Source organism: Anolis sagrei, chromosome 4, assembly GCF_037176765.1.
Source record: "Anolis sagrei isolate rAnoSag1 chromosome 4, rAnoSag1.mat, whole genome shotgun sequence".
NCBI lineage: Eukaryota > Metazoa > Chordata > Lepidosauria > Squamata > Dactyloidae > Anolis > Anolis sagrei.
The window spans coordinates 239,220,238-239,233,896 of record NC_090024.1 but is presented as its reverse complement, the minus strand read 5'-3'; the positions used below and the strand labels follow the sequence as shown (position 1 = coordinate 239,233,896).

The 13,659-nt window shown below is 46.0% G+C and overlaps 1 protein-coding gene across 1 annotated transcript in view; it reads right to left on the bottom strand.

The window, feature by feature from the left end:
• HELZ2 (helicase with zinc finger 2) overlaps positions 1–270 on the bottom strand; it is a 76,490-nt gene extending 76,220 nt beyond the window's left edge. The window contains exon 1 of the mRNA XM_060771889.2: positions 81–270. The gene's annotated coding sequence lies outside the window, so the exon portion shown is untranslated. The remainder of the gene's footprint in view (positions 1–80) is intronic.
• Positions 271–13,659: the final 13,389 nt, after the last annotated feature.

Genomic DNA, 13,659 nt, shown 5'->3' with positions numbered 1-13,659 from the left:
GATCCCCCTCGACCCTGGTGGAAGGCGCTGCACGTGGGAATTGACCCCCAACTCCCTCTCCTGCAAAAGCTCTCTCTTACCGGCCAGCCTGCTTTCCCTCCGTGTCTCGCGTGGCTCCCTCCTCCGTCTTGCGTGGAAGATGCTCCGAGTCCCTGGGCTGAAGTTGCCGAGAAGTGAGGATGGAGCGGGCCAGGAGGGCTCTTTCAAAGCCGGGAGAGAGTTTCGATTTCCCGGCTTGGGTCCGCCCACGAGAGCTCAGGCATCGCGCCTCGGAAGTTACATCAGGAGGCGGAGAGCAAGAGGGACAGCCCCACGGAGGAGGAGGAGGAGGAGGAGGGAGGAAGAGTGGGAGCCCGCCCACAGCAGCCCAAGCCGGGCATCGCTTGCATCGCCATCCCTTGGTGAAGCACCAGCTAAAGTTCAAGGAAAGACCCATTTTGCAACAGGCATGGGCCAACTTGGGCCCTCCCTCCAGGTGTTTTGGACTTCAACTCCCACAATTCCTAACAGCCTTGTGGGAGTCTTCTTGTAGGTGTCTGTAGACACCTCCAAGACACCTCCAAGGAGTATTTAAAAAACTCGAAAATTACAACAGCAACACAACAGAGAGGAAACAATCAAGGACATCTAATCACCTCTCGACAAACAATTGCCCCAGGCACTGCCAGGCCATCAAATGCTAATCAAGGTGGTCAGTTGAGACATTCACACCTAGACAGACAAGAGTCCTTTGTCCCACCCTGGCCATTCCACAGATATATAAACCCATTTTCCTATTTCCAACAGACCTCACTACCTCTGAGGATGCTTGCCATAGATGCAGGCGAAACGTCAGGAGAGAATATCTCTAGACCATGGCCATATAGCCTGAAAAAACCTCCAACAATCCACATTCATATGTTTTATGTAATTATGATGTTTATTGTTTTCGTTTTCGGTTTTATTTTGCTGTAATTTGTCTTTTGGGCTTGGCCTCATGGAAGCCACCCCAAGTCCCCATCGGGGAGATGGTGGCAGGGCATAAATAATAATAATAATAGAATCCTAGAATCAAAGAATTGGAAGAGACCTCATGGGCCATCCAGTCCAACCCCATTCTGCCAAGAAGCAGGAATATTGCATTCAAATCACCCCTGACAGATGGCCACCCAGCCTCTGTTTAAAAGCCTCCAAAGAAGGAGCCTCCACCACACTCCGGGGCAGAGAGTTCCACTGCTGAACGGCTCTCACAGTCAGGAAGTTCTTCCTCATGTTCAGATTATTATTATTATTACAATGTCACCACCCATTATCTCATGCAAAGCAAAGGAAACAACCAGAAGCAATCTCTCCTGACATTTCGCCCACATCTACAGCAGACATCCTCAGAGGCTTCTGGAACATTGCCATACAGTCCAGGAAAAATCACAACAACCTCTTACAACCTTTTCTCTAAACACACCCAACACCAAGGGGCAAATAAATACAACCTGGGTTGTTGTAGGTTTTTTCAGCCTATATGGCCATGTTTTAGAGCAAGGTTTCTCAACCTGGGGGTCGGGACCCCTGTGGGGGTCGTGAAGGGGTGTCAGAGGGGTCACCAAAGACCACCAGAAAACACAGTATTTTTCTGTTGGTCATGGGGGTTCTGTGTGGGAAGTTTGGCCCAATTCTATCGTTGGTTGAATTCAGAATGCTCTTTGATTGTAGATGAACTATAAATCCCAGCAACTACAACTCCGAAATGATAAAAGAATAAAAAATTGAGTGAAGGACATACATTGGGTTGTTAGGTGTATGCTGTCCAAATTTGGTGTCAATTCACCCACTGGTTTTTGAGTTCTGTTAATCCCACAAACGAACATTACTGTCTGCTGTGTTATTTATTTATATAGACTAGCCATCCCCTGCCACACGTTGCTGTGGCCCACTCTGTTGGTCATGGGGGTTCTGTATGGCCCAATTCTATCGTTGGTGAGGTTCAGAATGCTCTGTAATTGTAGGTGAACTACAAATCCCAGCAACTACAACTCCCAAATGTCAAGAATCTATTTTCCCCAAACTCCACCAGTGTTCACATTTGGGCATATTGAGTATTCGTGTAGAGTTTGGTCCAGATCCAACATTGTTTGTGTCCACAGTGATCTCTGGATGTAGGTGAACTACAACTCCCAAACTCAAAGTCAGTGCCCACCAAACCTTTCTAGGGTTTTCTGTTGATAATGGGAGTCTTGTGTGCCAAGTTTGGTTCAATTCCATCGTTGGTGGAGTTCAGAATGCTCTTTTTTTTTTTTTTTTTGTTGGTGAACTATAAATCCCAGCAACTACAACTCCCAAATTACAAAAGAATTTTTTTAGTGAAGGACATACATTGGATTGTTAGGTATATGCTGTCCAAATTTGGTGTCAATTCACCCACTGGTTTTTGAGTTATGCTAATCCCACAAACGAACATTACATTTTCATTTATATAGACTAGCTGTACCCGCCACGCTTTGCTGTGGCCAGCCTTCCCTCCCTCTCTCTCTTTTTTTTCCTACCCTTCCTTCCCTCCCTCTTTCCTTCTTTCTCTCTTTTTCTTTCCCTTCTTCTTTCTTCCTTCTCTACCTGTTTCTTTTCTCGCTTCCTTTGCTCTTTGGTTCCATCCTTCCTTGTCTCTTTCCTTCCTTCCCTCTTTCACTTTTTTTATTTCCTTCTCTACCCTTCTTTCTTTCTTTCCTTCTCTCCTTCCCTCCTTCTTTCTCTTCTCTCCCTCCTCTACTTCCTTCCTTCTCTACCCTTCTCTCTTTCCTTCCTTTTCTCCTTTACTCCTTCTTTCTCTCCCTCCTTCTCTCCTTCACTCCTTCTTTCTCTCCCTCCTTCTCTCCTTCCCTCCTTCTTTCTCTTCTCTCCCTCCTTCTCTACTTCCTTCCTTCTCTACCCTTCTCTCTTTCCTTCCTTCTCTCCTTCACTCCTTCTTTCTCTCCCTCCTTCTCTCCTTCACTCCTTCTTTCTCTCCCTCCTTCTCTCCTTCACTCCTTCTTTCTTTTCTCTCCCTCCTTCTCTACTTCCTTCCTTCTCTACCCTTCTCTCTTTCCTTCCTTCTCTCCTTCACTCCTTCTTTCTCTCCCTCCTTCTCTCCTTCACTCCTTCTTTCTCTCCCTCCTTCTCTCCTTCACTCCTTCTTTCTCTCCCTCCTTCTCTCCTTTACTCCTTCTTTCTCTCCCTCCTTCTCTCCTTCACTCTCTTCTCTCCCTCCTTCTCTACTTCCTTCCTTCTCTACCCTTCTCTCTTTCCTTCCTTCTCTCCTTCACTCCTTCTTTCTCTCCCTCCTTCTCTCCTTCACTCCTTCTTTCTCTCCCTCCTTCTCTCCTTTACTCCTTCTTTCTCTCCCTCCTTCTCTCCTTCACTCTCTTCTCTCCCTCCTTCTCTACTTCCTTCCTTCTCTACCCTTCTCTCTTTCCTTCCTTCTCTCCTTCACTCCTTCTTTCTCTCCCTCCTTCTCTCCTTCACTCCTTCTTTCTCTCCCTCCTTCTCTCCTTCACTCCTTCTTTCTCTCCCTCCTTCTCTCCTTTACTCCTTCTTTCTCTCCCTCCTTCTCTCCTTCACTCTCTTCTCTCCCTCCTTCTCTACTTCCTTCCTTCTCTACCCTTCTCTCTTTCCTTCCTTCTCTCCTTCACTCCTTCTTTCTCTCCCTCCTTCTCTCCTTCACTCCTTCTTTCTCTCCCTCCTTCTCTCCTTCACTCCTTCTTTCTCTCCCTCCTTCTCTCCTTTACTCCTTCTTTCTCTCCCTTCTTCTCTCCTTCACTCTCTTCTCTCCCTCCTTCTCTACTTCCTTCCTTCTCTACCCTTCTCTCTTTCCTTCCTTCTCTCCTTCACTCCTTCTTTCTCTCCCTCCTTCTCTCCTACCTTCTATACCCTTTTTTCTTTCCTTCTTTCTCTCCCCTCCTTCTCCACTCATTCTCGTCCTCCTTCTTCCTTCCCCCTTTCTGTGCATGTGTTTTGTGTGTGTATATATGTGTGTGTTCGCCTATATATGTAGTTTTGTGCATGTGTTGTCATGTAATTTTGGGGGTTTTGGGCTTTTTAAATCCCTTCTGCTGTGTTTTTCAGTGTTTTTATGAGTGATGGTCACTCGTTGGCCTGAGAGATGTCTTGTGTCCAAATTTGGTCTCAATTCGTCCAGTGGTTTTTGAGTTCTATTAATCCCACAAACGAACATTACATTTTTATTTATATAGATAACACAACCATTGCAATATTGGGGTACATAGTAGCAGAGATGCCTTTGCTAAACCCACAGCCAAATAAGACCTGGAGTGGGGATACAAAATAAACAATGCACTTGCTACAATTTTGCTTGTAATGGTTTTTTTCCCCACTTTCCTTTGGCCTTCTTTTGTTTCCTCCTTTGCCTGCAGGCTGGGATCATTCCAAAACTTTCCTTCCATTGATTGCATCAGATTTCTCTGTGATGCCCACTGAATGGGATTCCTTGTACCAGGATGGGAAATGCCTGGAAGAAATGGAAACTGAAACCAATGACAAAAGGAGAGCAATGAGAAAATGAATCACCCGGTGATTTCATCTCTCACAGAATGAAATTGGGGAGCAAGTCGAAAACAGAGTATTTACTCTGGAAAGAGAAAAGGAAAAGGAAGGGTTCCTGTGTATCTAAGTGTAAACAAAGGACAGCAATGGGGTTGTAATGTCATCAGTCCTGGTAACCTGGCCAGAGACCTCCCAGTGTTTGCTGGAAAACAATGCATTGCTATATAATCTCCTCTGTACTGGTGGGACCAGGCTAAAAAGTCAGTCCATGTAGTGTGAAAAGGCCCTTTGTTACATATATGAGTCCAGACATTTGCAAAATCATAGAATCAAAGAGTTGGAAGAGACCTCATGGGCCATCCAGTCCAACCCCATTCTGCCAAGAAGCAGGAATATTGCATTCAAATCACCCCTGACAGATGGCCATCCAGCCTCTGTTTAAAAGCTTCCAAGGAAGGAGCCTCCACCACACTCCAGGGCAGAGAGTTCACTGCTGAACAGCTCTCACAGTCAGGAAGTTCTTCCTCATGTTCAGATGGAATCTCCTTTCTTGTAGTTTGAAGCCATTGCTCTGCATCCTAGTCTGCAAGGAAGCAGAAAACAAGCTTGCTCCCTCCTCCCTGTGGCTTCCTCTCACATATTTATACATGGCTATCATATCTCCTCTCAGCCTTCTCTTCTTCAGGCTAAACATGCCCAGCTCCTTAAGCCGCTCCTCATAGGGCTTGTTCTCCAGACCCTTGATCATTTTAGTCACCCTCTTCTGGACACATTCCACCTTGTCAATATCTCTCTTGAATTGTGGTGCCCAGAATTGGACACAATATTCCAGGTGTGGTCTAACCAAAGCGGAATAGAGCATGGGGAGCATGACTTCCCTAGATCTAGACACTAGGCTCCTCTTGATGCAGGCCAAAATCCCATTGGCTTTTTTTTGCTGCCACATCACATTGTTGGCTCATGTTTAACTTGTTGTCCACGAGGATTCCAAGAAACTTAAAAATCTCTGATAGGTGAACCCCAGGTTTGTTCGGGTTTTTTTCCATGTCAGGAGCGACTTGAGAAACTGCAAGTCGCTTCTGGTGTGAGAAAACTGGCTGTCTGCAAGAACGTTGCCCAGGGGACGCCCAGATGTTTTAATGTTTTTTGGCATCCTTGTGGGAGTCTTCTCTCCCATCCTTGTGGGAGTCTTCTTGGAGGTGTCCATAGACACCTCCAAGGAGCTGGAGCCGACAGAGGGAGCTCATCCAAGGTCATGTGGCCAGCATGACTGAATGGAGTACCTTCCTGCCGGAGCAGTACCTCTGGGGGGTAGTGCTCATCTCCATTTCTAAGCCGAAGACCTGGCATTGACCATAGGCACCTCCTAGGTCATGTGGCCAGCATTACTGCATGGATTACTGTTACCTTCCCACAGAAGCGGTACCTATTGATCTACTCACATTTGCATGTTTTTGAAATGCTAGGTTGGCAGAAGCTGGGAGCTCACACCACTCCCTGGATTTGAACCTGTGATCTTTTGATCAGCAAGTTCAGCAGCTCAGTGGAGCCCCTGGTGGCACAGTGCCGGCAGGATTGAAGACCGACAGGTCGCAGGTTCGAATCCAGGGAGAGGCGGATGAGCTCCCTCTATCAGCTCCAGCTCCTCATGTGGGGACATGAGAGAAGCCTCCCACAAGGATGATAAAACATCAAAATCATCCGGGCATCCCCTAGGCAACGTCCTTGCAGACGGCCAATTCTCTCACAACAGGAGCAACTTGCAGCTTCTCAGGTCGCTCCTGACACGACTCAGTGCCTGTCACCTTCATGGGGAGCTGGAGCTGACAGAGGGAGCTCATCCACACTCTCCCCAGATTTGAACTTCCGACCTGTTGGTCTTCAGTCCTGCCGGCACAAGGATTTAACCCATTGCACCCCAGGTGCTTCTTCACTGTAGAATTGATGCAGTTTGAGATCACTTTAACTGCCATATAATCATAGAATCAAAGAGTTGGAAGAGACCTCATGGGCCATCAAGTCCAACCCCCTGCCAAGAAGCAGGAATATTGCATTCAAATCACCCCTGACAAATGGCCATCCAGCCTCTGTTTAAAAGCTTCCAAAGAAGGAGCCTCCACCACACTCCGGGGCAGAGAGTTCCACTGCTGAATGGCTCTCACAGTCAGGAAGTTCTTCCTAATGTTCAGATGGAATCTCCTTTCTTGTAGTTTGAAGCCATTGTTTCGCGCCCTAGTCTCCAGGGAAGCAGAAAACAAGCTTCCTCCCTCCTCCCTGTGGCTTCCTCTCACATATTTATACATGGCTATCATATCTCCTCTCAGCCTCCTCTTCTTCAGGCTAAACATGCCCAGTTCCCTAAGCCGCTCCTCATAGGGCTGGAATCCTATGCGATGGAATCCTAAGATTTATAGTTTGGTGAGGCACCAGTACTCTTTGGCAGAAGAGGCTCAAGACTAGACAAAACTACAATGCCTATGATTCAATTCAAGAGAGATATTGACAAGCTGGAATGTGTCCAGAGGAGGGCGACTAAAATGATCAAGGGTCTGGAGAACAAGCCTTATGAGGAGCGGCTTAAGGAGCTGGGCATGTTTAGCCTGAAGAAGAGAAGGCTGAGAGGAGAAATGATGAGGCCATGTATAAATATGTGAGAGGAAGCCACAGGGAGGAGGGAGCAAGCTTGTTTTCTGCTTCCTTGGAGACTAGGACGCAATGGAGCAATGGCTTCAAACTACAAGAAAGGAGATTCAGGCTGAACACGAGGAAGAACTTCCTGACTGTGAGAGCCGTTCAGCAGTGGAACCCTCTGCCCTGGAGTGTGGTGGAGGCTCCTTCTTTGGAAGCTTTTAAACAGAGGCTGGATGGCCATCTGTCAGGGGTGATTTGAATGCAATTTTCCTGCTTCTTGGCAGGGGGTCGGACTGGATGGCCCGTGAGGTCTTTTCCAACTCTTTGATTCTATGATTCTATATCTTTGTCCCTTAGCAATTAAAGTAGTGTCAAACTGCAATAATTCCAGTGTAGATCTGGCATGGGCAAACTTTGGCCCTCCAGGTGTTTTGGACTTCAACTCCCACAATTCCTAACAGCTAGTCAGCTGGCTAGGATTTCTGGGAGTTGACGTCCAAAACACCTGGAGGGCCAAAGTTTGCCCATGCCTGGTGTGGATACACCCAAAGTCTTGGTCTTCCCAGCAGTTCCAGGCAAAAGTAAGCTGTGGTAGCCTTTCTAGCTGCTGTATTCTTCATTAATTAATAACATTGGCCATTTTGGCCTGTTCGCTCTTGATGTTGTTTGGACATAAACATTCTGGTGTTCAACTATTAAATGTTGGGTGTTATGCAAGACCTACTTGGCTTCCTCTTTACAGAAAGGGTTTGGGGCCACGGCTAAGAAGGAACTGTGGGTTTATTCTGGGAAGAGGAAGCCCCAGGAGGTAAACAGGTTGCAAATAATAACATGCATCTTGTAATATCAGAACCACGTGACGTGATGTGAAGAAACATGCTGAGAAATCACAAGGGAAGCATCACCGCTGAGCTGCAATTTTAAGAGTAAACAAGAGGTACTGTGATCACTTGATCTTAGAGTTGGAAGAGACCCCATAAAACATCGAGCCAAACCCTAGACACAATCAAAGCCCTCCTAACAGATGGCCATCCAGCCTTTACTTAAAACCTTCCAGAGAAGACTTCATTTGACTACAGATAATGACACAACACAACCAACAATTTTTTTTCCTGGTGTCTATATTTTTAGGCCTGTTCCTGGAGTTACTTGGGGTGCTGATTCAGAAAATTGCATTAGATAGACCACATCAGCTCTAGATTATTAACTATGGTTTTCTTTAGGTGAGCAGATGGCGACTACTGGGAGGCATATGTTCTGTATCAGAAACTAGGGCTGATGTGGTCTTTCTGAATCAGCAACCCAAATAACCAAACCAAATCTAATTCATAATCCTTTTGGTTCTAACGTTGGAGAAAGGTCCTTGGTCAAAGTGGTCTCTAGTAAAAGTGGTGCCTGATCAAGTAGTCCCCTGGTCAAAATGGTCCCTATTCAAGTGGTCCCTGGTAAAAGTGGTCCCTGATCAAGTGGTCTCTGGTCAAAGTGATCCCAATTCAAGTGGTCCCTGGTCAAAATGGTCCCTGTTCAAGTGGTCCCTGGTAAAAGTGGTCCCCATTTAAGTGGTCCTTGGTCAAAGTGATCCCTGATCAAGTGGTCCCTGGTCAAGTGGTCCCTGTTCAAGTGGCCCTTGATCAAAGTGGTCCCTGTTCAAGTGGTCCCTGGTCAAAGTGGTCCCTGTTCAAGTGGTCCCTGGTCAAAGTGGTCCCCAATCAAGTGGTCCCTGGTCAAGTGTTCCCCTTTCAAGTGGTCCCTGGTCAAGTGGTCCCTGGTCAAAGTGGTCCCTGGTCAAGTGGTCCCTATTCACCTGGTCAAGTGGCCCTTGATCAAAATGGCCCTTGATCAAAGTGGTCCCTGGTCAAGTGATCCCTGTTCAAAGTGATCCTTGCTCAAGTGATCCCTGCTCAAGTGGTCCCTGATCAAAGTGGTCCCCAGTCAAGTGGTCCCTGTTCAAGTGGTTCCTGTTCAAGTGGTCCCTGGTAAAAGTGGTCCCTGGTCAAGTGGTCCCTGGTCAAATGGTCCCCATTCAGGTCGCTCCTGAATGGGGACCATCCAAGTGGTTCCCGTCCAAGTGGTCCCCGGCCATAGTGATCCCTGGTCAAAAAAAGATTGGGCACCACTGGTCTAAGGCAAAATTTGTTCAGAAGAGGTTGCTATTGCTTTTCTCAGAGGCTGAGAGTGTGTGACTGAAGCCACCTGCATGGCTGAGCCTTGGCCTCCTGCAGTCCTAGCACTTCTTTCAACCACGACATTATGGTCTCTCTTACAATTTAAGTCATGAATGGTTGGATTTGTAGATACAGGGGGTCTGCTGTAAATTTAGGAGGGTCTCCAAAATCCAAGGGGACAATTTGAAATCCAAAACACCTCTGGTCCCAGGCATGTCAGATAAAGGATATTCAACCTATAACAAAAAACTTATGGTGTCCAATTGCCTCCAAGGGCAGGCAATTCAAGGCCAAAGAGAGACAAATAATTCGACCAGGTACATGGCAGCTTCTTGTGCAATTTTGCAAGAAGCTGCATCCAGGGATGAAGGGAGCAAAGGCCACAGACTTTGATTGCAAAGCCACGTAGGTTTCGATTTCCATTTCTCGCTGCTGGGCTGTGATGGGTTTCCCCGCTCTGACGTAACCGCCTTTCTCATTGGCTCTTCTCACAGTCGGCTTGTTTTTGCCTTTCTGTTGCAATCCAGGGAAAGAGAGATGCAAAGAGGAGAGTCAATGCACCTGGACTCTTTGAAGTCACAAAGGTCCAGGTGAAAACAAACCTGTCAGAATTCAAGGTCCCCAAAATACCTTTTTTTCTCACTTGTGCTTCCCCTTCTCTTTTCTGCATGGAGTTAAGACAACAAGGGAAAAAGTTCTCCTCTCAAATTGGAAATTAATGCACAGAATCTGAATTTTAAGTGGAAATTAGACCCATGGCTTTCTAGACCTGCAAGTAAGGATCACAGTATGGCAAAACTCATGCAGAAGAGAGAGAAGTCCCACTGGAGAATTGTAGTTCAGGCAGAAAGCCAAATATGAAACGTAACTGCGTTTTGGTTCATTATGCAGAACGTAGAGAGCCAGCTTTGGAGTGTTGAATTCATAGAATCATAGAATCAAAGAGTTGGAAGAGACCTCATGGGCCATCCAGACCAACCCCCTGCCAAGAAGCAGGAATATTGCATTCAAATCACCCCTGACAGATGGCCATCCAGCCTCAGTTTAAATTCGAAAGTGTTTGGAGTGTTGAGTTCCCCTCCAAACAGGGGAAGCCATTCATTGGACCAAATTTGGCACAAATACCCAAAAAGCCCAAATTTGAATACTGGTGGGGTTTGGAGGGGTGGGATTGGTTTTGTCATCTGGGAGTTGTAGTTGCTGGATTTATAGTTCACCTATAATTGACACCAACTTTGGATGCAGGACACCTAACAACCCAATGTATGTCCTTCACTCAAAAAAATTGTTTTCGTCATTTGGGAGTTGTAGTTGCTGGGATTTATAGTTTACCTACAATCAAAGAGCATTCTGAACTCCACCAGCGATGAAATTGAACTAAACTTGGCACACAGAACTCCCATGACTAACAGAAAATATTGGAAGGATTTGGTGAGCATTGACCTTGAGTTTTGGAGCAGTAGTTCACCTATATCCAGAGAGCACTGTGGACTCAAACTATGATGGGTCTGGACCAAACTTGGCATGAATACTCAATCTGCCCAATTGTGAATACTGGTGGAGTTTGGGGGAAATAGTCTTGACATTTGGGAGTTGTAGTTGCTGGCATTTATAGTTCACCTACAATCAAAGAGCATTTTGAACCCCACCAACAATGGAACTTAACTAAACTTGGCACACAGAACTCCCATGACCAACAGAAAATACTGGAAGGATTTGGTAAGCATTGACCTTGAGTTTTGGAGTTGTAGTTCACCTACATCCAGAGAGCACTGTGGACTCAATCCATGATGGATCTGGACCAAACTTGGCACGAATATTCAATCTGCCGAAATGTGAACACTGGTGGAGTTTGGGGGAAATAACCTTAACATTTGGGAGTTGTAGTTGCTGGGATTTATAGTTCACCTACAATCAAAGAGCATTCTGAACTCCACCAGCGATGGAATTGAACTGAACTTGTCACACAGAACTCCCATGACCAACAGAAAATACTGGAAGGGTTTGGTAAGCATTGACCTTAAGTTTTGGAGCTGTAGTTCACCTATATCCAGAGAGCACTGTGGACTCAAACTATGATGGGTCTGGACCAAACTTGGCACGAATACTCAATCTGCCCAAATGTGAACACTGGTGGAGTTTGGGAGAAATAACCTTGACATTTGGGAGTTGTAGTTGCTGGCATTTATAGTTCACCTACAATCAAAAAGCGCTCTGAACCCCACCAATGATAGAATTGGGCCAGACTTCCCATACAGACAAGCATTCAATGCTGTTATATAATTCATAAAGAGAGACAGTGCATAAACAAAAGCAAGGCTTCCCTCTTTTTATTTCCAGTCTCTGGCTATGCTTGACTCAGCCATGGGGAGGTGCTGTTGTTTCATTTTCCACACTGAGGAGCCTGTCACCCATGGATACCTTCCTGGTCAGATTTTGCTAACCTGTTTTTCAGGACGCCTTGTACCTCCCTGCCAAAGCGGTACCAATTTATGCACTTACATTGTTGTTTATTAACTGCTAGGTAAGCAGAAACTGGGCTGACGGCAGGAGCTCACACCATCCCGGGCCTGAATTGCCAACCTTCCAGTCAGCAGGATCTTCTATAGCTGGCAGTTTAACCCACTATACTAGGCCAACCCAGGATCCCCCCAGGCAGGAAGCAAGGATTCCCCCAGGCAGGAAGCAGTCAGGCTTTGAAACTGCAAGGCCATTCAATGCTAATCAAGTTGGCCAATTCCAGCATTCCCACATGCCTCAAACAGACAAGAGTTCTGTCTCCCACCCTGGACACTCCACAGATATATAAACCCCACTTGCCTTGTTTCCAACAGACCTCACAACCTCTGAGGATGTCTGCCATAGATGTGGGTGAAACATCAGGAGAGAATGCTTCTGGAACATGGCCAAACAGCCTGGAAAACTCACAGCAACCCAGCTCCCTCTGTCTTTGGGTGCATCTACACCGCAAAATTAATGCTCATTGGAGACTACATTAACTGCGAGACCTCAAGGCTATGGAATTCTGGGGTTTGTAGTTTGGAGAGGCACCATCACTCTTTGACAGAGAAGGCTAAAGACCTTGTGAAACGACAATCTCTATCATTCCATAATATAGAGCCAATTGGTTTCAAACCGCATTACTTCTAGAGTTTGGACCAGGCATGGGCAAACTTTGTCCCTCCAGGTGTTTTGGACTCCAACTCCCACAATTCCTAAAAGCCTACTGGCTGTTAGGAATTGTGGGAGTTGGAGTCCAAAACACCTGGAGGAACGAAGTTTGCCCATGCCTGCTTTAGATGCACCTTTTGAACTATTTATTTAGCTGTCTTAGTACAATAGGCATACAGCTTGGATATAAAATGTGTTTCTACATTCAAGAATCAAATAGTAGTTGAGCAGCTTGTAACTTATGACTTCCATCAACTGTTATTTCCTGCGCTCCAAATCTGACCCTGCCATCTACTTGAGTAAAATCTACTTGAGACTGTGAAATAATGAGGTCAAAAGCCAGACATAGAACTCTTAGCCTGAAGAAGGGAGGCTGTAAGGTCTTACATTTCGGGCAGTGTGTTCTTACTCAATATTTTCTGTCTTAACTTTAACTGGTGTATTATTTACTTATCTGTTTCTTAACTGGGAGGCAAAAAAACCCGAAGAAGACTTTCTACAATGGAGCCTTGTCCCACACTCCTCAGATACACTTTGGCCTCAAACATCAGGTTTTATTACTCTAGGTCCCTAATCAATTATTTGTCTTTAAGCAAGGCTCTTTAAGTCAATATTGTTCCTTGTATGGTCATGTTTTGGATGTTGGATACCCAAACTCTATTAGGAATGGACTTTGCGCCTTGGCTGTTCCAATGTGCCTTCAATGATAATCTCTGACCAAACTCTGCATAAAATGCCCTCAGAAGCACTTGATTTTCTTGTTGTGCAATTAAATCCTACCTCATCTGATTTCTCATTTTCTGTTGTGTTTTGTGTTATATTGTCTATATTGTACTGATGGGCATGGCATCATGTGACAGACTTTGTATTTCTAGGTGCAAAGATTACTGCAGACGCAGACTGCAGTCAGGAAATCAGAAGACGCTTCCTTCTTGGGAGGAGAGCAATGTCCAATCTCGATAAAAAAGTCAAGAGTAGAGACATCAGACTGGCAACAAAGATCCATTGCCTAGTCAAAGCCGTGGTATTCCCTGTAGTCACCTACGGATGTGAGAGCTGGACCTTAGGGAAGGCCGAGCGAAGGAAGATCGATGCTTTTGAACTGTAGTGCTGGAAGAAAGTGCTGAGAGTGCCTCGGACCGCCAGAAGATTCAACCAGTCCATACTTCAGGAAATAAAGCCC